The sequence below is a fragment of the Polypterus senegalus genome, chromosome 2, assembly GCF_016835505.1.
Source record: "Polypterus senegalus isolate Bchr_013 chromosome 2, ASM1683550v1, whole genome shotgun sequence".
Taxonomy (NCBI): domain Eukaryota; kingdom Metazoa; phylum Chordata; class Cladistia; order Polypteriformes; family Polypteridae; genus Polypterus; species Polypterus senegalus.
The window spans coordinates 87,957,790-87,981,767 of NC_053155.1; the positions used below are offsets into that span (position 1 = coordinate 87,957,790).

Below are 23,978 nucleotides of genomic sequence, written 5' to 3' on the forward strand. Positions count from 1 at the left end.
AAGAGAAGTTTGGCATTTCTCAACCAAGGCATTTACAGTACAATGCTGCATTGAAATAGAAGTTCCACTAGATGGTAGCAGCACATCATTTTTGATAGCTTCAGTGATTGCAGGTACAAAGGACCAGTTTTATTATAATATTTCAGTTCCTACTTGTTTCAGGGTAACCTTCTAATCTAAATCTAAATCTAAATCTAATTTCCAGATTATTGTCAAAATAAACACATTTGAATGGTTACTAAGCAATAAAGATGAGCATGAAATGTATGAAAATAGCACAGACCAACTGTGTATCATTTTCATAGCATTACCTTCTCAATCCAGATTTAACCAGTTCATACTTCACAAAAGTTAGTTTTTTTCTGATCTTTTATTGAATTTAATAAAAAGTATAATATTTCATACAATCAAGTCAGAAAGTAACAAAACTAAATTCAAATCAACCCGCACCCATGAGAAAGAGAGGAAGGCCAACAGCCAGAGTAAAACAATTAAGAGTAGTAAAGAGAGAAAGAAATCTTTTCCCCCAATATAAATGCTTATTATAAAATATTATTGATTAGGGCCTGACGGGTTTTAAAAAAGTTTTCAACAGATTCTCTAGGTGAGAATTTGTTTTTTTTCCAATTTCAAATAGTATATAACATCAGTTACACACTAACTTAACAGAGGTGGGTTAGGATTTCTTCCAGATGAGCAAAATAAGTCTACATGCTAGTAGTGAAGTAAAGGCAATTACAGTTTGTTTGTCTTTCTCCATTGTAAGACAATCTGGGAGTACACCAAATGGATTAGGAGGGAGTGTGACACCAAGGCTGTCTGATAGGCATTTAAAAATTTTTCTTCAAAAAGATGTTAATTTGGTACACGCCAAAAACTTATGGCCTAGTGAAACTGGAGCTCGATTGCAACGCTCGGATCTTGCCCTGGAAACATTTTGGACAATTTTTAAATGAAATAGATGTGCTCGATAAAATATTTTGAATTGAATAATTGAACGATTTGCACATATGGAGCTACAGTGAATTCTGTGCGTGGCTGCCTTCCACTCCTCTTCTGAAATGTTGAATAAGAGATACTTTTCCCACTGTACTCTGGGATCTTGAAAAGGAAGGGATTTTAAAAGTTTTTATATATTATAGAAATTCTAAGTCCCCAAGACTGATCAATATCTCTTCTGGAATAGAAATAGGTGGGAGGTGAGGAAAGTTGGGCAGATTTTGTTTAGCAAAGTTTCTAATTTGGATGTAGTGGAAAAAGTATGTTGATGGGAGACTAAATTTCTTCAAAAAAGTTATATATGTTGTAACATAATAAACAGACAGAAAGCACAGATTAAGGGTTGGTGGAATTCCCCATATGAGGTCGGACGATCAAAGTAGTCTATTGAGACTGATATCACAGTCAAAAATGTACAAAGTAGACATTTGACAAACAAACAAGGTTCTGCAGGATTTTTATGGATGTATGACAGGAAGTGAAGTAAGCAGAGGAAATGGGAATGACGTTGATTGTGAGGGACAAAGATGACGACATAATCAGAAGCCGGAAATGAGATCATCGGTAATAGACTGGAAGTGAAGTCATCAAGTTGGGATAGAAGTGACAAAGGTTGAAAGGGACCCGGAAGTAGAGTCGTACAAGAGGCCTAGAACGGACATTACCCTGGTGGACCTCCAAAAAGTGCATTCTATATTCTTGAGTGTTTCTGCTGAAGAAAGGAGAAAGGCATTAGTTCTTCGTTCCAAACCCCCACCTTTTGTTCTTTTGTGCTCCGTCAGGCCTGTTGGCTGCTCCCTATTTGTGTGTGTGTGACAATATATATACAGTGGAACCTCGGTTCACAACCGTAATTCGTTCCAAAACTCTGGTTGTAAACTGATTTGGTCGTGAACTGAAGTAATTTCCCCAATAGAATTGTATGTAAATACAATTAATCTGTTCCGGACCGTATGAACTGTATGTAAATAGATTTCTTTTAAAGATTTTTAAGCACAAATATAGTTAATTATACCATAGAATGCACAGCGTAATAGTAAACTAAATGTAAAAACACTGAATAATACTGAGAAAACCTTGAACAACAGAGAAAGCTAACACTGCAAGAATTTGCGCCATAGCAATACGAACGGCTCGCTAAAAACAGGTTTCTTAGCATATTAATGTTTATATTGTTTACACATCACACAGTATTTGGCAGAAAACGCCATGCTTATATGATGGGATTGTCTGGGTCCATGTGACACAGAATTTAATAAAGAAAGCTGGGTAATTCTGTACTTTTTGTGAAATGTGCCTGATTATTTGACATATTGCATTTAGAGCAGGCATTTCTGTACACTGTTTGTTGTACAGCTAACTTCAGACATAGACTGGTCTGTTCTGTGTTCTGTAGTTAGAATATGCCCAAATATGTCAAAAACTCTACTGACACTCCTTCTCTTTACAATCATGCATACTTGTAGACGATCGGTCTGTGTCAGAAACATCTTCATGAAGCTGTTTCTCCACCTCATTTTTATATACAGTGATGATACTTGCTTTGTTAGTGCTCCTTGAAGTAAGCAGATGGTGCTGTTGGCTTGACTATGACACAGAAAATAAAAACAGTGGACTCGTACATAAGTTCCATGAATTGCCTGAATTTGTGAATACCTTGTTAGAAATATGGCCTTCGCATTCTGTCACTTTTTACTGCATTATTTTTGACAACCTGGACTTCTGATCATCAGATTAAAAACCCAATGTAATACAGCCAGGTATTTAAAAACTGCAATGTTTAACAAAATAAACTGTGCTTTAACACAACATAACATCACATAACATTCACAATCCAATTCTGGGTCTTCAGGGGCTGGAACTTTTTTCTGGCAGCATTGGGTGCAAGGCAGGAAACAGTTAATCGTGCTTTTATATAAATTGCTCACATAAAGATTATGAATGTAAGAAGTTGTATAATTTTTCAGATTTATTACAAGTGTTGGGCAGGATAATTTAACTAGTGAATGGGTAGGTGTGAATATGCCATCTCGGGTTGGTGTTTTACTCCCAGTGCTGCTGGGTGGAATAAGCTCAGGATCTCCATGTCTCTATAACTCAGAAAATCGACAGACTTGGGAAAGTAAAGAGGGCAACCAAATATTAGGAATCATAATGGGGAACACTGATCTCAAAACATGCCTTTATAATTGAAGGGTGATTCATGCTCTGTGTGGATTATCTTTTCTTTGTTATTATTATTAATGTGTGAATGCACGCAATTCTGTCTTTGTTATTGAGGAGTAATGACATTTAAAGGACAATTTCTGCATGAAGCGGAAGGCATGATTGTTTTACAGTGCAGATAAAGACTTTGCCTATATCACCAGACTTATGAATCATGTACCCTACTTTTCATGAAGAAGTGATAAAGATGCTGCAGGTTCAGTAAGTGACATGACAGTGAAAAAAGTATCCCTGGCAGGACATTTCCACCCCATCATTCACAAACTACACTTTGTTCTAAACTCCAGCCCAGAGCAGAACTGTCCTGTTTTATAACAGACAAGATGCTACCCCAGCTTAATTTTGAATGGAGTTTTTCCATAGTGATTTCCTTATCAAACCTTTTCCATATATATTGTAACTGTTTCACACACTTCTACATATGGAGCTCATGAGGATTAAATGACTTGTTTAGAGTCAAATTGCTCATCCATGATGGGCTCTCAATCTGCAGCCTTAGTTTTATGAACTAATACATAACTGATACATCCCAGCACCTGCCACATATCCATAATAATCTAAATTGTGATTATAATAGAAAATGATCTATTCTAAATGCAAACAGGGCTTATTCATCTCTGTAAACTCAGATTATTCAAAGTAGGTGGAGACCTTATGTTGTCTTTCTATCACAGAGTGATCCAGTCTGTCAACGCGTTCAGCTCCATAGCCTTGTTTAGTGCCCTAAAACGTTAATATTTTAAAAAAAAAGTTCAAAGAGCCAAAACCATCGATGATGATGGTGATAACTTGATAATTGTTTATCAAACAGCGATGATGAAGAAACTGGAAATCCTCTATTACATGCAGCACTTACCTTCAGTAAATTTGGTAGGCAGTCACTTGAATGAGTAACAGAAGCTGCTTCAGAAAAGAAAATCAAGAGGAAGCAGGGGGACTTTCCTAATACGTATGGTAAATAGGTCTATGGAAAAACGTGACAAATCTGTAGAGGGGTTATCAAAGTAATTTGTATAATAATATGAATGTTTCAGATTTTTTGTGAAAATGTTGGCCTGTTTTCTCTATGTGCTTTTTGTTCTTGTCTGCTTGAATGAAACAGATAAGGCAAACCTGATGTTTCTAACATAAGCATTACTAAGTAAAACCCTTAAACTTGCCTGACAGCAAGACACTTTCCACTTCACAATAGCCATGCTAGCTGATGGCATGTGTCCAGTCCACAATAAATAAAGATTCCTTCACTCCAAACCCACAAGGTACTACCATTTTACACCAGATGGGATGACTTCACACTACAGTAAATACGACTTTTCCAGTCTATAGTAAATTGAACGCTGTTATTTCACAGCCTGACAAGATGCCTTCACTGTACAAAAGATGAGACATCGGTCCATTTTGTAGCAGACAGGCTACTACCACTTCAAAGCAGAAGGGATACCTACAGTTCACATTAGAATTCACATCAGGCAAGGCAGGCTTGCTCAACTGAGTTGGGGATTAGTCCAGTCAAGAGAAGATTACCCCAGACTTTTCTATGCACCAGCAGATTGAACATTTCCATTTCACAACAGCAGGGCTACACCCAGGTCCCAGCAAATATTTCCTCTAAGCAGATATGGAGCCTTTATTCCACAGGAAACAGGATGATTCCAGTCTACAACAGATACAATACTACCATTTTCCATCAGATAAACACCTCCACGACCACATTTTTCCATGCAAGTTGGTTCCAATTTACAACAGATTGTCCCTCATCACTTCATACCAAACAGGACATCTCTAAAGCCACAGCATGGTAGATGTAAAGGAATAAATTAAGCAAAGAGTCTAACACTTTACTTTGTAAATATGCTTGCACCGCTCCTCTTGATAACAAACCCGATAATTATGACCTTTACCCTAAAAGGAATATCATAACCTTTATCCTGCTAGATTTTAATGATGATTTCCAAAGCCTCCACGCTCATTACATTATGCCTTTGTGAAAGTGTCTGGAAAGTTGGATTGCTATTTCCTTAATTTTTCATCTTTTCTTTTCCACAACAAAGACAACAGGAATGTTCATATTCATAGTAAAAGGGCAAAACGTACCAATAACGCATGAGTGGCCTGTGCTAATGTACCATAATTGATATTGCTGATATATAATAATAAAAATTTATTATTATTATTATTATTATTATTATTATAAAAAAAAAGATATATTACTGTTCACAATGCATGTAATCTACAAACATAAAAGACATGCCAGCTATGTGAAGCACAATCCTAAAAATTCCTGCATGTCGTGGTCAATCGGAGCCCTAAAGGTTTGAAGTCTGTAAGCACAACATATGTATTTTTTTAACTTACTGATTTGTGGCCATTTCTTGCTTGCAGCATCAGAACAGGAAGGAAGATAACTGAGAACCCGCTACCTCCTCAGCTCCACCACCATTTGTCTCACTGATTCTATGCAGAGTGTATCATTCTATTGCTGCCAGCACTGCTGCTGTAAGTATGTGATGAGCAAAAGGTGTATGGCATTTACAGGCTATAATAGCTGTTTTTGGCAATTTCTAAAACAATATTGAGCTAGATATATATATACTATAAATCACATTTGTGATATCTCCCTGTACTAGACAACATGCCAAAACCTCATGTATTTTATTTTAGAGCAGTACTGGATGTTAGGTAGGAACCATCCTTGGACAAAGTGGCAGTCTACCACCGATTTACTTCACTTCTTATTCATTTCACATCCAAATCATAGAGAGGTCTGTAGTAGCAGCTTGTTGAGCTTGGCTGACCAAGCCCCTAATATCCCCAGCAATTTCTCCCAAACTCTCCTAGGAAATTCCCAGATGCTCCCACACCATCTGAGAGATATAATTCCTCCAGCATGCCATGCAATGCCTGTAGTGTTCCCCCAGTAGACTGAGCCTTGTACACATTCCTTGGCAATGTGTAAAGGGTCCTCCCATAGGTCCTTCTGTATTGTTGAGCATCTCACTCTAATTTATTGAAAAAAAAAAATCAGCAGTGGTGTGCAGGGACCACTTTTGATCCACTTGCCCAGAAATAATCCTAACTTTAAGCTTAAATCACATTAGCTGTGTTCCTTCAATCCAGTTCCACTACAAGGTCCTTGTGTATTGCTGAGCTTCTCAATGTTATTTACAGAGTGAACCCAGCATTATTGTGCAGGACATCATTTTGGCCACTTGCACTATTGATCTCTTTCTTTAAGTCAACACTTGGAGCTTGTGACTATAAACGAGGATGGGGATAAAAACTGGCCAATAAATTCGACAACTTCATCTATTGACTTAGATCCCCCTTTACCACCATGTCTCAGTGCAATTGCAGTGTCCACAAATATTCTACCACTCCACTCTCACTCATGAATAAGACCATACGGACCCCAGGCAAGTAAAATTCATCCACATGCAGTAGCTGCTCATCATTTAGAGGGTCCTAACTGTGATCTCAACTGTATCACACTCAACTGTGATCCATTCCTTTGTGCCTCAGACATCATGTGTTGATGAGGCCAAGCTGACAACATTATCTGCAAACCGCAAGAATGCAACCCTTGGCTTCATAAACTGGATATCTTTCAAACCATGGCAGCACCTTGATATTCTGTCTTGAAAATTATGAGCAGAAGAGAAGGCACAACACAAGACAAGACCTTTGGTGATGTGAAATACTGACATTGAATGGACCTTACTTGACACCAATTATGTGAACACAACTATCGCTATACAAAAACAGGCACTGAATGACACATGGCAGTAATATACAGTGTGACACAACAAGGATGCTGCGGAACAGACCCTGTGCTTGGTAAAACACCAGAACAGTCCAGTAACTCTTAGAAAGGGTAATTTTATTGTATCAGAAAAAAATGACAAGGGAGGGTAAAATGAAAGGAAATCAACATAACTCAAGAAAATCAAAAATAATAAAGCCTCTGTAGGACATTGTGGCACTGAAGAGAAATATCACTAGGCTCTGCCCACTAATCTATAGTATGTTCTCAGCTGAGGGCTATTTAACGGGATGCCAATCGGGTAAAGAAATTCAGTCTTGGATGTGTCCTTTCTGAAGCTTACAGTGCCACCCTGCTCACACTTACAAAGGTCATAGATTTTTTCCAAGTTCACAAAGCCAATGTTGAGAAAACAGACACATTCCCATGACATATCCATGCAAGAGAGAGATAGTTATTTCAGTTTTCCATGATCAGAACAGAATCCTCATTACTCCTCCAGAATCTGAGGTACAAATATTATATGGAGTCTTTGATACATCCTTCAAGACATAGCATGGATTGCTGAGATACCACTCATACTGAGCAAATTTAGAATCACTAATTGCCCTGAACCATGTATGCATCTGCCAGGAGTTGAAGTCAGTGTCCTAGTGTTATGACAGAGTTGCAGCATTAACTATTGTGCCACCTCACAATTAAAAATAAAATCATTGATTTTTTCCAGCTTCCCTTGTTCAAGTATACAACTGGTGGGAGGGTTGTAGGAGGTGGGGATTGGCTTCCCACACCAAGAAGAGAAAAAGCAAAACACTTGAAAGAAAAAAATCAGCGTTCTTTTAATTTTCATTCAGAAAAGCAGTTCATTAGTCATATTAAACAATCCAGCATCTTGAGCAGCACAGTCTTTGAAGATAAGTATATTTCAGGGCTAATCTGCAGGGATTTCATGTGCTTTGAAGTATAAAAGAAAGGAATGGAACGTGCCTCTGACACAGCGCAGATGCTCCTCATTGTGGTAGCCAATTATTTTTCCAAATGGACACAAGTGGAATCTTTCTCACATCTTGTAAATTTAAGGCACCTGATGTATATGTGCATACGTTGTGACTTCTGGGCATCTTACCTCGCAGGACAGGCTCTCCAAACTTACTGTATAGATAGATAGATAGATAGATAGATAGATAGATAGATACTTAATAGAATGGGATGAGATGCATCATTGCATATTATAACGTGGCTTGTTTTGTAAAGTGATATGCAATAGCTGACTGAGAAGGCGTTATGTCAAATAAAAAAATGATTGTTTGAAAACATTTTTTTAGATGATAAGAGACACTACAGTCATTATTTCAAGCAATGACCTCCAGGTGTGGGGGGTGCTGTTTTAAGAGTTGGATGTTGCCTGGACAAAATAAATTTGTGATGTCATTAGATGTTATAATTAATAGCAAAAAGAATTGCAAAAATCGATGTAGACACTGTCTACGTTATTAATGTACCACATAGCTTGCACATAAATCAGGTTCATGTAATGAATATAACCTATCATATATAACATTTAAATTTTTTATGCAAGATTTTCAAAGAGAGAGAATTAGGTAGAGGTGGCGTCTCTGCATTAAAGGCATCAGGGATGCTGTTGTACAAAAAATAAGTAGTCATAAACTTGCTTCTCAGTTATTTAATGTATTGTTAAACTTTTCACAGCAAATTCAACTTACCCCTCATGTTTATTCTTACCCAATTTTCCATCCGAGGATAAAAATGCAATTTTTTATGTAGAAAAAAAAAATAATTTTGGAGTATGTGAATTTTTCTTTGTGGCTGGTGTTGCTAACTTGCTTCCAGGATCTATGGGCAGAGTGTTTGGTCTTGCAGTGCCATATGTTTGCTCAGGTATATACACTGTGACAAAACGAGACTCCAGACATGATAAAAGGTTTAGGGCAGCCACCCGTATAATTTGTTTCTGGCTGCAAAAATAAAGAATTGTAAAACCAGAGTAGTTTACAAGACTGAGTCGAAAACAGAACTGAAATCCAGAGAAGGGGAGAGAGGCTTTATAGGGTGTCTGGAGGAAGTGATGTCATCCTCGGAAGTGACGTACTCTGAGCTGAGGCACCGGCTCCTGGCGGGATTTCCCGGGAATGGTCTGCAGGAGACTTAGAAAGAGAGTCAGTGTGCCCTGCCGCCCCTGGGCGGATGTGTTAACATTATTCTCTAAGCCCTTCATCGGCCTCCTATTCGCCCGTGTGTGACAACACGTACAGCCTGAAATTTTAAGTTCCACCTTGGGACTTAAAGGCTAGAACCCTTTAAAATTGCCAGTTGGCTGATTTTTGTTTGTGATGCAATTTAATGGGTGCATGAACTTTTACATTGTGCTGTTTTGGAGTAGTTGCCATTATTATCATGAATGACGCTTGTAGATACTTCCTCTCCAGAGCTAGAGGTGTTCAAATGAAGATAAGTCCAACCTAATTTCCACATTCAGCAGTTTATGACAACATGTAGACAGGTGCCACTCTTAGTCTTTTTGTTAGGAACTGAACGTAATGCCTCACTATAAATTACACAGTACACAATTACTCTTTAATTTAAATTGTTTTGTGTTTTTTTCATTTATAGTGTTTTTCCACACATTATATGTTTTGTTTTGCCATTATTTCCGTTTTTGTGAATATTAGGGAACATATTAATGGAAGAACAAAAAAAAGCATTTTTGACCAGTGCAGGGGCAAGTGTTGGATTTACATTTAGCACTTTGCTGTCTGTGTGGACTTTTCATGTTCTTCATGCATCTCTGCTGGTTTTATCTCCAGGTACTCTGATTTCCCTTCAAATTAATTAAGACATAATTCATGAGACAGGATTGACCCTGTGATGCACTGGCACTCTCTCCATGGTTGTTTCCTGCCTTGCTCCCAGTGCTTCTTAGACAGACACTGGCCCCTAAAATGGATTAAATGACTGTAAACATGTTATATTATTTCTGGGCAGAAGCTATTATATTGGGCCATTATAGAAAAATGCAACTCAGCATTCCTGTTCTGATGTTGTTAGATGGCCGATGACTATACATTTTTCAAAATTATACGTTCCTGTAACTAATATTAAAACAGTGCTATAAACAGTTCCATTTGGTAATAGTTTTTAATTGCCTTTCAGTGATATTTGTGCACCTTTATATAACTACTGGTTCTCAAACTTTGTAGCACAGTCAGCAGCCCTATTTCTCATGCTTAAAACTAATGGCATCTATGTGCTGTGTGTTATGTTCCTGAATGAGCCATATCACCTTTTGAATTTGTCCTTAAGGTTTAATTCTTTTTGCTGAATATCTAATAAGTCTCTAGTATCCAAATCCAACATTTTTGGGCATGTACAGGACCAGCAATGATTGTGCCAACATGATTTCAGTGCGAGTGTCATTGCCATGTTGATTGTCCAGCAGAAGTTGGCCTACATTGATTTTATGCAGCATCCCAACCTCCTGAAGTTTAGCTAGGACATAACAGCTAAGTGTGATGACAGCAAAGAGTACAGCCTCCAAAATGGCACTTTCCAACATACTCTACATACTGTATTTCAGTCATAGTTGCTTCCCTATGTGTCTTTCTTTCCCCTCCACTGCTTCACAATGCCACTGAAGTGCTGGATGTAACCTTAGTAATTTCTTTTTATTCTTGGTGATGAGTCAGCCTTGCTATAGACTTCCATTCTCTGTAAATAGCAGCTTTTCCCCTGACATGCTTGACCTTTTAATTGCGATGTACTTGTACGTCAGCACTTAGTGTAACATTAGTGGCTAGGAGCTGAAAATGACTTTGCTAAAGTGCACCATGAGAGCCAAAAATTTTCTATACTTGGTGCAGTATAGAAAATGACGCACAACACAAGAGAGACAGAGCAGTTACCATAATGTTTGAGAACAAAGAGTGACAAGAGAAGAGCAGGACCCTTCTGTCTCTCCGTGACCTTAATGTGTCAGCAAGGTGAACAGATTTTCTCTCAGGTACACTGACTACAGAGTGGGCTATTGTAATCCATGAAGAACAATTAATAGGTGTCATGCTGAAACAAAAAATCACTTTTATACTAATGAACCTGATTAACAACTTTAATAAGAAAACAAAGGGTGAAATATAAGAAGTGGACACCTATCAAGAAGCTTATTTGTATGTTACAGACATGGAGTTCCTGGTCACAGGCTCAATACATACATTTTCTGTTCTGACTTCTTGATAGGGTATGGCATTTACTGCCATGTTGAAATTTCTCAGAAGTTCACATATTTGACCCCATGTAAAATTCTCCATCTAACCATTAATTTATAGAACCTACTCAATTTAATTCATGTACCTATCCATACTCATAGCAAAATAACATAAATGTCTTTTGGATGTAGGATGAAACAGGAGAACTGTATGTAAAACTTGTTTTGTGGGGTGCCTGGTGTACTAAGTTTTGCATGGCAGGAAGAAATGGTACTGAACCATGGAAAGATGTACCAAGGTTGTAAAAGAGAGGGAAGAAAGTGATAGACAGAGGAAGATGTAAATTGAGATATAAATCAGGTACTATTCCCCTGACCCTAGATTTTAGGCAACAGTGCAAGAGGCTGCTTATATTGGTGGCTACTCATCTTATATCATAAGGTTTTGTGTAAATAGATAAAGACATTCACAAATTTCAGCTTTGTGAATTACATTCCAAAAATTAAATAAATATCAAAATTAGAATCCTTATAAGTTAAAGCCCAAGAATACAAAGATTAATACGTAATGGTACATCTGCGTTCTGTGAGGCACAGCGAGTATACTATTTGCAGGATTCAAAGTCTCCATTTCAGATGGAATGGAAGATGTTTAATAAGGCTGGTGGAGACACGAGTGCAGCATAGCAAGATGTTAAATAGAAATGGTATTTTTTGATATACCTCAATTCCAGGTAAAACTCTATCAGCTGTAAATTCCTCCTTAGCCAGTCCAGTGTGTCCTTCACCCCACATCTCCCCAGCTCACCTCAGTGGGTCTTCTAACTGGCAGAGACAGTGACAACTACAACCACCTCTCATGACTCCTGTCCTGTCTGCCTTGATGTGCACAGCCAGATCTCCGTCATCCCATATGCCAGTCTTGCACTACCTGGATGCTTGGGAGGTCCACAGGACGTGATTTATCATCCTGTTGGGCATGATAAACCCAAACTTGCTATCAGTTCTTGCTTTTGAAAGGTATGTAAAGTGGTAAAAATGGTTTTGCATCCTTTTCCATGTCATGTATTTCATTTAAAAGCATTGAATACTGTAGTTAGGACTCGACTCCTGGTTATCAAGTGACCAGGTCAAGGAGATTGTGGCACGAGACATCAGTGGTACAATGGGTTAGAAATTCAACTCTGACATCCCATCTCTATCCAAGACATCCAAAGACAAATCAAACTCTTACCGAATGCTTTTAAGGTAACAAATAGTTGGGTAGGTTCCTTTGACTTTGATTTTTGTTTCGCAGTTGAACTTTGGTGTTTCTTTATGAGAACTTTAATTTTTGATCTTAGCTTTGTATCTGAGTATGCCTCTTCTCCTGATCATTTGAGCTTACACCGTTTTCTTCCACCTTTTAGCAGTACAGTACTATTACAGCATCAAATGCCCAGGACAGTCATTAGTGCCCTTGGACTAACAGACACGACAGCAAACACATTTTCCGCTGAATCTAATCCAAGCAGTCTATGCAACCAAAAAAATACGATTGCAACATATATTGGAGAACATCATTTACAATAACTCTTTCTCTCATTGATTTGAGTAAAAAGGTGTCAGAGGAGCAAAGTGTACTTTTATGATTGACTATTTAGATTAGGTACAGGACTTTTTATTTTAATAGGTCTGAATGAGTGATGAAATAGATTGTGCACTTCAGTTGTTTAAGTGCAAAAATGTAATTTTGTTTTGTATTTTCTTCCATTACATAATTTCATTATTTTCTACCTGAGTCTCACTCAAGTTTCCTTCATCTAATAACAGACTTTGGTTGAAGAACTGAACACATTCAGTATCCAAAATTTGCAATAATAGAAGAAATCAGGAAGGGGTCAAATACTTGGCATTAACACTAACACAAGTGCTTAGCTGAATCTGCAGTGTATTGGTCTCTTAATTTTTGCCTACGAGACCACACTGAAGAACACAAACAGGTGGAGGTACTTCAAAATGTGCTTTTAATCAGCTATCGAGTGGAGAGTACCTTTACACCCTGAGTAGCCTGGTACCAGGCCGAAGGATCATTTAAAAATATTTTGCTATATCATACAGGTGAACTATGCCACACATTGACACAAACAATACCTCATTTGCAAGCGATGGGTATAAACTTCACACTCCTAGTAACCAAATTGTTGCAATATTTACGGTTTACTTTTAATCTGGTATGAAGTGAAATGTGTGGTGTTTTATTTTTTATTTAATTGTCACAAAAGTATTTGAAAAAAATCATGGTTATTATTCTGTATAAGGAAGTATTATGCATCAATCAAAAAGTCCTGAGAAACATATTTCAACCAATGCACTGAACCCTCCCACCGACTTAGCAAACGCGAGCTATAGGCTGAAAACCAAAAATAGCTCTCCACCGCTCTTCTGATTTTTCATGTGCTTTTGCATATTACTTTAAAAAATAACAGCAAATATCTGGAAGTGACACATCAGTTCTTACAGTAGATTCTCCTGATCAAAACAAGCCCCAGTACATTGCCGTATGATGGATCAATCATGACATATCCTCCAAATACGAGGAGTCATGAGGCCGCCTTTGGTAACTACCACCACACATTTCTGGTTCAATAGCTCTGACTCAATAGGTCACACACTTGCAAACTTTATACCATTGGACGGCAGCGACTGTGATGTCTCCAATGATACATAGATGTCCACATATGGACATAATGATACACAGCTGAGGCATGGGAATGTAAAAATACACTATTTGAAGCAGGAGCAAACAATGTAAATAGTTTCATGTAAATGTGGGATATTTGGGTTTAAGAGTGTATTATGTGGTGGGGTTCAGAGTTTTATATGATTCACTGTTTATTTGCAGTTCTGAACCTGCATCCCAACTGGGAGAGATTTTGGACAGAGGAGGGGGACCCATGGTGCCAAATGTTGTAACTATATTTTTGTGTTATCAATATGAAACTTTAGACAGATACAATTGTCATGTCTGGGAATGCCTCAGAGGTGAAAAAAAACTGCCCTAATGTTACTTGTGCATGACATATACTGTATCAGAAAACATCCATCCATCCATCCATTGTCTAACCCGCTGAATCCGAATACAGGGTCACAGGGGTCCGCTGGAGCCAATCCCAGCCAACACAGGGCACAAGGCAGGAACCAATCCTGGGCAGGGTGCCAACCCACCGCAGGACACACACAAACACACCCACACACCAAGCACACACTAGGGCCAATTTAGAATCGCCAATCCACCTAACCTGCATGTCTTTGGATTGTGGGAGGAAACCGGAGTGCCCGGAGGAAACCCACACAGACACGGGGAGAACATGCAAACTCCACGCAGGGAGGACCCGGGAAGCGAACCCAGGTCTCCTAACTGCAAGGCAGCAGCGCTACCACTGCGCCACCGTGCCACCCCGTATCAGAAAACAACAACTTGAAAATATTGCTGTCAGCACCTATTTTTTTTTTTAGTTTAACAGCAGTTTATACATAAAGGAATGTTCAAATTTGACATAGAGATTGCATCACATTTGAGAAGTTATCTGTCACGTTTTAGAGAAAAATTGTCTGTCCTGCCTTTATCTTTATCTTTATATATAATACACTACCATGGCTGTTCGTTTGTCTGTCCAGGATTTTAAATCACCTGTAGCTCGCAAACCGTTTGAACTATTGACCTGAAATTCCGTACACATATACTATGTGATGTCTACTATACGGTTGTGGGGTGATGATTGACCTCCAAAGTTATCCTGTTTATATTTTTTATTTTATTGTAGAATCAACTCTCAGCATCAGCCAGCTGGCGGCTGTGCGGCACATGCGTAAGGGTGCCGTTCTTATCCCTACCACCTTTGCTATCACTTCCCCTACCTTTTCATATCTTAAATCATTCTTGTGGCAGATTGAAGACTTAAGTACCAGCTTAAGTGAAAAATTTAAAGAAACCGTACTAAGTAATTTCAACACAAATTCTTAATCAGTTTTAACGTGAAAAGATGCAGATGAAAGAAGAGAACAAGCGGGCCACTAGGGTGGAGAAAAGAAGAGCTGCTCAGGAAGCAGCAAACGCATCAACCTCTGAGCAAATGAATGCTAAACGTACGGAGAAAGAGGAGGAAAACTATGAATACTCAAGTCAAGTGTATCCACCACACATTATCGTGCAGTGTGTCGTTAACTATTTTTTTGAATAATAAAGCTTTATTTTGGGGCACCCACCTCAGGAGTTACACAGACATAAAGAAGCCAGTTTGAAAGATTTCTGACTTAGAACCACATAGCTACTCATACAAGATGCTAAACAATAAAGAGCCATTTAAGGAGTCAGTGACTTTGCATGGGACTAAAACCTGAGCCCGTTGATTTTATTCTCTTAATGTTTTACATGGAATTCTTTTTTGCAATTTTAATTGGCTTTAGAAATTACATTACAATTTGTAAACTACAGGACAGCTAGACAAACATTACACAATATTTTAATCAGCTCCACCATTCTGTTTCCTACTCACCTAGACAGCAAGAAATTAGAAGATTTAATATTAAGTGATCATTCAAAGATATTCTGACAAATTATAGACTAGCAGGCTTAGCATGCTTAATTAACTCTAATAAAGTTTTTTTTAATTCTTTGTAAAGTGAATTAGATTTTTTTCAATTTAAAGTGTCAAAATCATGGATGTCTCATAGGATCACATGAAGATAAACAAAGATGAGGGAGTGACACAGTTTCTAAACTCTTTTCTATTTCTGTACCAAAAATGTAGGGGAGGACCCTGGAAAACACTTGACATTACTTCCATATAACGATTGTGAGATGTGGCCAGCTTGTCATCCCGGCCAATACCCCCAGGCCGCCAGATGGAGCCCTCCCTGCAAAATGGAAGTGCCCCGAAGACCAGCAGGGAGTCATGGGACATGTAGTTTTTATACAAGACACTGCTGGATACCACAGGGGCCACAAGAGGGAGCTGCAGGGAGGACCGAAGATTTCTTTTTGTCCTTTAACCCGGAAGTTCGTCAAAGGAAGAGCAACGGGCTTCCGGGGTGAGGGGAAAGGACTTGTACCTGACCCGGAAGGGATTGAGAGTCACATGGACTGGGGATTGGAACACTTCCGGGTCAGGGAATATAAAAGGACTATGGGAGCTCCCAGACGGTGAGCAGCAGTTCAGTCGTACAGTGCCATATGCATCAGTTTCACCATCCGTGTCAATGTCTGATGACCAATTCACATTTCCATCACTATTGGTCAATTCGAGCAATGGTTCAGTTTCAGTTTGTTCTAAAACTGGATTTACAGATTTTTCTTTATACACCATTGTGCTTTTTTTTTTGTTGAACACTGCACCCCAGTCATGAATATTGATGAGCTACAATAGAGAGGCAGAACACATAGAAAAATGCAGGATTTTTTGCAGTATGATGCTATTTCACTCACAAGATGGCAGCAGAATACTGTCCTGGGCTTAATTCTCCATATCTCATCAAAACAGATTAACATGAGTAGGACTTGGGAATAACTGTATGCACATAGAATTATGTGCTTGAGAGATCTAGGTTAATACCAAGGAGGTTAAGTAGGATTTTCCTATTGGACATTAAATCAGGCATAATTGTTTTAAAGGAGAAAATTGACTTCTGAACTTAGAAATATACAAATACAATGTTTGCCAATCTAAGAGCCTTCTGGCTTAAAGCTGCATTTTAACTGGTAGATTTAAAGTTATTTTTATTATCCCTGAATGGAAAATTCAATTGGTCGTGTGTGTTACAACAAACCACACACACACACACACACACACACACAAGAAACACAAATATGCCAATTAAACTAGTGCACATGTCTTTAAGATTTGGAAGGACAACTGGGGTACTTGGGAAAACCTCACCTCACACATGTCCAGAGTAAAAGTTGAGAAACTCAACACATATCATAACTGGGCCATAATTTCAGTTAAAGATCAAGATATGCCTTAACACACATTCTTGTCTAAAAAATACAAGGATACCAAGAAACCCCTAAAGATAAAGTGACTCAACCAGGATTCATTCAAGGAAGTACTAGCTTTAAACTCTTTAGGAACAAAAGAAATAATCATAGGAGTAAGTGTGATGTAATTCAGAGACACAAAAGGTGTTAATGACTGTAATAAGATTTGAAATGGGCTACTCCTGTCTTCTGGCTTTTTTTCCTATTTGATCATATAGCTGCTATACCACCTATACTTGAGAACAGGTAATCCACCTAAAGTCAAGCATGTTTGGCTCTGGTCAGTATTGGATGGGAGATCGTTTTGGAGATTGTGTGTTTTTACTGGAAGAGGTGTTGTTGGGGTCGTTGGGGGTGCTAATAGGGGTGTAGATTTCAACGCTCCAGTGCAGTGATGGGGACTCTGTGGCAAAAAAATGGGCACAATTTTCAGATTAGACATTAAACTGAGGTTCTGACTCTCTGTAAGCATAACAAAATCCCTACAAACAGTTGGTTGTTTCCCAAAGTCCTTGCCCATCATGGCTTCATCCATTCTGGCCCTCTAATCATCCCCTGTTTCTAATTGTCTATCTCCCTCAGCCCTTCACCACCTAATATCTACTGTGTGGTTAGTGTACAAGTGCAAAATGGCTTGTTGTGATGTTAAATGGGTCTGTTAAAGCCCATTGAGGCATTTCTTGAGTGATTTGGGGCTAAATAAGAAATAAATTGTTGTTGTTGAATGCTACATATTGGTGGTGGTTGAAATGGCTCCCCATCATCTACGTAAAACACTTTGAGTATGTCGGACAAGAGCTATATAAATGTAATTAATCTTATCATTAATTATACAGCCTTCCCAGCGTCAACATAGAAGCCAGCTGTCTCATAAACCTACTTTTCTAGAATATATACAGTAGGAGGTAACTTGGATAAGGTAAGACAGTTTTAATAGGTTAAATATATTTGAAAGTTGTTTGTATTGCATTTTTCATGTTATTTTATTTGACTGGGGACCATCCATTGGGGCAGTACAGTGGCGCAGTGGTAGCGCTGCTGCCTTGCAGTAGGGAGACCTGGGTTTGCTTCCTGGGTCCTCCCTGCGTGGAGTTTGCATGTTCTTCCCGTGTCTGTGTGAGTTTCCTCCGGGTGCTCCGCTTTCTTTACACAGTCCAAAGACATACAGGTTAGGTGCATTGGTGATCCTAAATTGTCCCTAGTGTATGCTTCATGTGGGTGTGTGTGCCTTACGGTTGGCTGGCGCCCTACCCGGGATTTGTTCCTGCCTTGCACCCAGTTTTGGTTGGGATTGGCTCTAGCAGACCCCTGTGACCCTGTGTTAGGATATACAGTCATATGAAAAGGTTTGGGTACCCCTCTTTGGATTCTTTGGATTTTTGTTTATCATTGGCTGAGCTTTCAAAGTAGCAACTTCCTTTTAATATATGACATGCCTTATGGAAACAGTAGTATTTCAGTAGTGTCATTAAGTTTATTGGATTAACAGAAAATATGCAATATACATCATAACAAAATTAGACAGGTGAATAAATTTGGGTTTTGAACTGTGTTTTGGGACATTGTCTTGTTAGAATATCCAACCCCTGTGTAACTTTAGCGTTGTGACTGACGCTTGAGCATTACCCTGAAGAATTTATCCCTGAACTAGCCACACAGCCCCACCGAATGATGGAACCTCCACCAAATTTGACAGTAGGTAGCAGGTGTTTTTTTTTGGAATGTGATGTTCTTCTTCTGCCATGCAAAGCACTTTTTGTTATGACCAAATAACTCCATTTTTGTCTCATCAGTCCAAAGCACTTTGTTCCAAAATGAATCTTTCTCATCACCCTACCATACAGATGCTATTTGTGCAAACTGCGCTGAATTGTAGAATGATGTACAGATACACCATCTGCAGCAACATGTTCTTGCAGGTCTTTGGAGTTGTCTGTAACCATTCTCACAATCCTGCACATATGCTGCTCTTGTATTTTTCTTGGCCTGCCAGACCTGGGTTTAACAGCAACTGTGCCTGTGGCCTTCCATTTCCTGATTACATTCCTTACAGTTGAAACTGACAGTTTAAACCTCTGAGATTGTTTTTTTGTAGCCTTACCCTAAACCTTGATAGTGAACAATCTTAGTTTTCAGATCTATTGAGAGTTGCTTTGAGGATCCCATGCTGTCACTCTTCAGAGGAGAGTCAAAGGGAAGCACAACTTGCAGATGACCACCTTAAATACCTTTTCTTATGATTGGACACAACTGTCTATGAAGTTCAAAGCTTAACGAGCTAATTCAACCAATGTGGTGTTGCAAGTAATCAGTATTGAGCAGTTACATGCACTCAAATCAGGAAAATTACAAGGGGACCCACATTTTTGTACAGCCAGTTTTCACATTTGATTTAATTTCATACAACTAAATACTGCTTCACTAAAAATCTTTGTTTGGAAAACACCCCAGTACTCAAATGTTCCTAGGAAATGAAAGACATACCATTATTATCTTTTTTATTGAAAGTAGAGTAAATTATTATGCAGGCTGAGTGGGGCTCCCAGACTTTTTCATATGACTGTAGCGGCTTGGAAAATGACTGACTGACCATCCATTGACTTACGGGCTGCAAAATGGCCACAATGTAGCGGTATTATGGGGTACATTTTCCTCGTTTTGTCAACTCAAAGCCCAAGATTCAAATTAGGATTATTGGCTGCTAGTTCAATAAATACTCAAATTCACATGGAGAAGGGAATTATCTACTTCCCACAAATAAGGGTACCTGTTTTAAATTTAAATTTGCATCCATAATTTAAGGCTTAAGGTAATTGAATGCACAAGATGCTGAAGTTTCACCCATTTATATTTGCTCAAGTGGAAAACTGTGGGTGTAAAGAGTAGCATGTGAATTGAGATTTTCTCTAAAAATGTTCAGAAATAATTCTGAATTCAGTGTGGTTTACATCATGGCCTATTTCCTTTCAAATATGACATACATTTGTCATGTACTTAATCTTTAAATCATAGGAAACCACCACTCTTTTAATAATAAAATGCATTTAACAAATGTATGCATAAGGATATGGGGGCTTTCTTTTTTTACAGCTTCATGCATCTCTTAGTATTTTAAAAATTAATTGTTATTGTAATATTTTTTCGAGATATCACCTGTTTCTTTCATTATATTACAAAATAGCTAGAAATTTAAGCAAGTGTTGTTTTGCCATCCGTATGTGCTGCGAATAATAATGTGGGATGGTATCAAGACAGGATAATGACATGTGACAAGATTATATGATAAGGTGTAAAACATTAAATGCTCACACTCTTGAATCATCAGACTCACAAGGTATTGATATCTTTACTGTGTAAACTGCATGAAGTAGGCCATACTTCAAGAGCGCAAGATGTTGTGTTATAAATCATGTAACAAGCAGGGTTCAAGGAAATACACTTGCAGAATACTGTGATCTCACAAAGGCATATATTTGATGTGTGAATCAGTTAACTGTTGAGGCCTCACAAGATCAAACTTCTGGAATGTGAATTGCTGAATACTGAAATATTATAGGATCAACCATCAAAAATCAGAAACTGCTTATTTCTTACAGGATTGCACTCTGAGAAAATAGGCAGTTGGATGTAAAAATGTGACAGAACCAGTCACCTAAAGCATAATTATTTGGATGGCAATATAAGAAAAGTTAAGAATCAAGGGCATGTAGAGATTGTTTGGAACACATTGAAAGATTGAGATCTCATAGAGTCTTACAGGAAATGAATCAGCAAGCTATTGAGATATCACAGGATCACACTCCAAGGCTGTACAATAACAAAATTTTGTAGTGTCTGATTTCAAAATGTTAAAAACGTTAGCTACTGATATCTCACTTGATTGTAGTCTAAGGGTGTAAGTGGACAGATACAGAAATGTGAAATGATCAGACTATGGAATGTTATGTAATACAGCCTGATGCTAATATACAATATATTAAAACTGAAATGCATGTATTGTTTTCTGACTACACAGACTTACTGAGCTAATACACATGTTGTATGTAATAATTTAGGCTGGTATACCACATAACTTTCAAGCAAATCATGCTTTAACAGGGGAGAGCTCTAAGAGTGTAAAGAATGAAACTAAGATTTCACAGATCCAGATTCTGAGAGAATTAAGTGAAGAATAATGAGATGTGAGATCCTACATGACTGCACTCCAAGCTGTGAGATATCGAAATCTAACAGACCCAGACTTCAAAATATTAAAACTACAGGTTACCTGATATATCATAAGATTATAATCTGACAGTAAACTGAAGAATGTTAAACTCTTACAGCACTAGACACCAAGAACATAATTGCTAGATGCAATCACACAGTAATCTGACAGGATCAGTCTCCAAAATGTTAACATAGTAGGGTACGGATATAACAGTGAAATGCTCCAAGGGTGAGAACTGCAAGATACTGAGATGTCACAGACTCAGACTTTAAAATGTTAAAGCTGTTAGGTACTGATACTGTATGTCACAGGATCAGATTAGCAGGGTGGAAGTTGCAGGGAAATGAAATCTAAAAGGATTATGTGTGCAATGACTGTAGAGTGTAAGGAATTAGTATTCACATTATTGTTTGCAACTGTCCATCCATTTTCCAAACCTGCTTATCCAGAGTAGTGTCATAGGCAAAGTGGAGCCTATGCCAGCAAGCACAAGGCAGGAGAAGTCCCTGGACATGGTACAGGTCCATCACAATGGTGATCATGCTTACACACGTACACTATGATTGATTTAGTATGCCAATCCACATAACCTGTAAGTCTTTGGACTGTGGGAGGAAAAATTGAAGCACATAGAGGAAATCCGGTGCTGTGTACAGGTATGTTTTCGTCTTCTACAGTATGTCAATGGGTAATTGACCTGTTTTACTGAATACTAAGTTGAATATTACATGACATACACTGTTGTACTAACGCTTAATTGTTTTATTCAGTGACATAACATCATCCATTTTAATGTGTTATTCATTTCCTTTTTGCCCACCATCACCTTTTTGATCTGATTATTTATTTCTTTAGAATATGCTTGATTTTTTTTTACATTTGAAGTAAATAGGCCACACAACCTAAATAGGTAACTGGATGTGACCAGGATCAGTTTTGAATCTGAAATCTTTGAACTGAGAACATATAGATTCAAACTATACCAGAAATGGGTGTGAAGTGTTAGTTATTTGAGACCAATCCTAAAGGCAGAGTCATTTTCCTCTTAAATTGTTTTTTGGGGGAATTTTCCTGCCCCCAAAACTATATGAAGGTATAATTCCATAATATATGCATTTTGTTAGCTTGTAAATTAAAAAAAAAAAAAAAACAACTATTAATATGTACAACAAAGTCATTGATTTTGAAACATTTAAATTACACCATTAAAACACTGCCACAATGTCAATTTCACAACAATTAACAAATAATACCAAGTTAACTTGAAAGTACAGGTCATGATTACAACTCATGAACTGGCTAAAGTGGTATGAGGCCTCAAAAAGCAGGTCAGAGTCCTAACAGCTCAGATGGCCTGCTTTAACCTACACCAGACTAAATGAGCTTTGCCTTTAAAATTTCAATTTCGGACCACATACAAATCAGGTTACAACCAAAAAGTTCGCCAAACTTTTGCATCTGTTCACGAACATACACTCGGGTGACGAACATGCCAGTTTCACTTCCGGTTCATACATAGCGATGATTTCCGCACGTGTTCAGTCTCTCCCTGTACATTCCCTGTGCAGCCAGCGAGCGAGCGAGCAAGAGAGAGAGAGAACGAGAAGGCAGTTAAAGAAGGCAGTAAGGCTGAGAAGGCAGTTAAAGAATGCATCATGCTTGTTTTTAAAGAGACTGCTTTGAGCATTGTTTAAATCTCATATTTAATGAAGACTTTTTTCTATTGGATTTTAAACTCCACTTCACTTCTGTTTTTATGGGACCATTTATTTATTGAAGGATTCTGAAAGCACTGCACTTTAATTTGGACTTTGTTTCTGATTGTTGTTTTGTTGATTTGAATAAAAGCACTTGGCACTTTTTGTACCATCCGATTGCTCCATTGTAGTGCCTCACTGTCGTGCTCATCGGTAACATTACCGACAGTGACGGGTTTAAGGGCTCGCGGAAGCGAGATGACAGCATGCAGCGAACCCGCATCTTTACAGACTTTACCTCAAAACTGTAATCTCCTCTCCACCCAGTTCCTTCTCATTTTCTTCATGCCAGAACTCGACTCATGCAAGGTTAGCTTTTTTGGTTGTTTATGGTTAGTTTTTGTATAAATTACGGATTTTTCAAATGTTCATTTTTTCCCTGTGTTTAATACTCAATAAAAAAAGTGTTTACAGAGAGAGGTTTGTAAGGCTATAGCGTGAACTCTTGCAATGTTAGTTTTCTCTGTTCAAGGTTTTCTAAGTGTTATTCAATGTTTTTACATTTAGTTTACTATTAAACTGTGCCTTCTATGGTATAATTATATATTATATATATATATAATTGTATATTGTGCTTAAAAATCTTTAAAAAATATTTACATACAGCTTGTATGCGGTCTGGAACGGATTAATTGTATTTACTGTACATACAATCCTATAGGGAAATTACTTCATGTCACAACCAAATCGGGTTGCAACCAGAGTTTTGGAGCAATTACAGTCGTGACCGAGGTTCCACTGTATATATATATATATATATATACTGTATATATATATATATATATATA

General features: G+C 38.0%; 1 long non-coding RNA gene across 3 annotated transcripts in view; it reads left to right on the forward strand.

Moving 5' to 3' along the window:
• LOC120523141 overlaps window positions 1–23,978 on the forward strand; it is a 57,631-nt gene that overhangs the window by 19,917 nt on the left and 13,736 nt on the right. For 2 of the 3 annotated variants that reach the window (XR_005632562.1, XR_005632560.1), the window contains 2 exons: window positions 5,608–5,721; window positions 15,998–16,121. This is a non-coding gene — a long non-coding RNA (uncharacterized LOC120523141). Of the gene's footprint in view, window positions 1–5,607; window positions 5,722–15,997; window positions 16,122–23,978 lie in introns of those variants that run through there. The other variant, XR_005632561.1, reaches the window with a different exon arrangement.